This window comes from Hipposideros armiger, unplaced genomic scaffold, assembly GCF_001890085.2.
Source record: "Hipposideros armiger isolate ML-2016 unplaced genomic scaffold, ASM189008v1 scaffold_126, whole genome shotgun sequence".
NCBI classification, from domain to species: Eukaryota; Metazoa; Chordata; class Mammalia; order Chiroptera; family Hipposideridae; genus Hipposideros; species Hipposideros armiger.
The window spans coordinates 545578-546790 of NW_017731476.1; the positions used below are offsets into that span (position 1 = coordinate 545578).

Sequence of the window (1213 nt, forward strand, 5' to 3'; positions counted from 1 at the left end):
CCCATCATTATTTCTTCAAGTAGGTTTTCAGTTTCTTGCTCTCTCTTTTTTCCTTCTGGTACCCCTGTGATGTGAATGTTGGTATGCTTGATGTTCTCCCAGAGGCCCCTTAAACTCTCCTCTTTTTTTTGTATTGTTTCTTTTTTGTTTTGTTTTGTTTTTTCTGTTCTGATTGGGTGTTTTCTACTACCTTATCTTCCAAATTGCTGATTTGAACCTCTGCTTCACCTAATCTGTTGATTCCCTGTAATGTTTTCTTTATTTCAGTTACTGTGTTCTTCATTTCTGACTAGTTCTTTTATGTTTTCTAGCTCTAATTGTATGTTTCCAATCTCTTTGTTGACGGTCTGACTGAGATCACTGAGCATCCTTATAACCAGTGTTTTGAACTCTGCATCTGGCAGATTGCTTGTCTCTGTTTTGTTTAGTTCTTTTTCTGGAGCTTTGTTCTCTTCTTTCATTTGGGACATGTTTCTTTGTCTCCCCATTTTGGCTGCCTGCCCGTGTTTGTTTCCATGTATTATGTAGAGCTGGTATATCTCCCAGTCTTAGTAAAGTGAACTCGTGTAGTAGGTGTGCTGTGGGGCTGGTTCAGTGGTACAGTCCTGGTCACCTGAGCTGGGTGCTCCAGGTGTCACCCTTGTTCGGTTGTGTGTGCCCTCTTGCTGTGGTTGAGCCTTGGTTGCTGTTTGCACATCAGTGGGAGGGACTGACCCTCAGGCTGATTGGTTGTGAGAATTGGCTGTGACTACAGTGGAGGAGCTGCTGTGCAGGGGCTGACCTTACAGAGCAGAGTTCACTTTAGCAGGGCTCTGGTGCCTGCCCAGTCTGCCCTTTGTGTGTATCATTTTTGAGGTGACCAGTGCCAGCCCCGGGCCTTCTGGGAGGGACCCCACTGTAGGCCAAGCTCAGCCACAGCCTGTGCCCTGCCCATGGCCACCTGGCATGAGCCACAAATCGATTTGCAGATGTCTTCCATCCTGCTGGGCTTGGAGATGCCTGGGAGAGGGTAAGCTGTGAACTGAAGCCAGCTGCTGCTTATACCAGTCTTTTTTTTTAAAGATTTTTATTGGGGAATTGGGAGGAGGGGAACAGACAAGTTGCTGTCGTTTTGTTCTTCAGTCTAGTTGTGGAGAACGTTGCTTCACTGGCCCAAGTTGGCACCATCATTGCGCTCTTCCCAGGCGAGGCAGATTAGTCGCCGGCTTCTGGA

At 46.9% G+C, this 1213-nt stretch overlaps 1 protein-coding gene across 2 annotated transcripts in view; it reads left to right on the top strand.

The window, feature by feature from the left end:
- NFATC2IP (nuclear factor of activated T cells 2 interacting protein) overlaps window positions 1-1213 on the top strand; it is a 21965-nt gene that overhangs the window by 9331 nt on the left and 11421 nt on the right. The gene's annotated exons all lie outside the window — the stretch shown is intronic.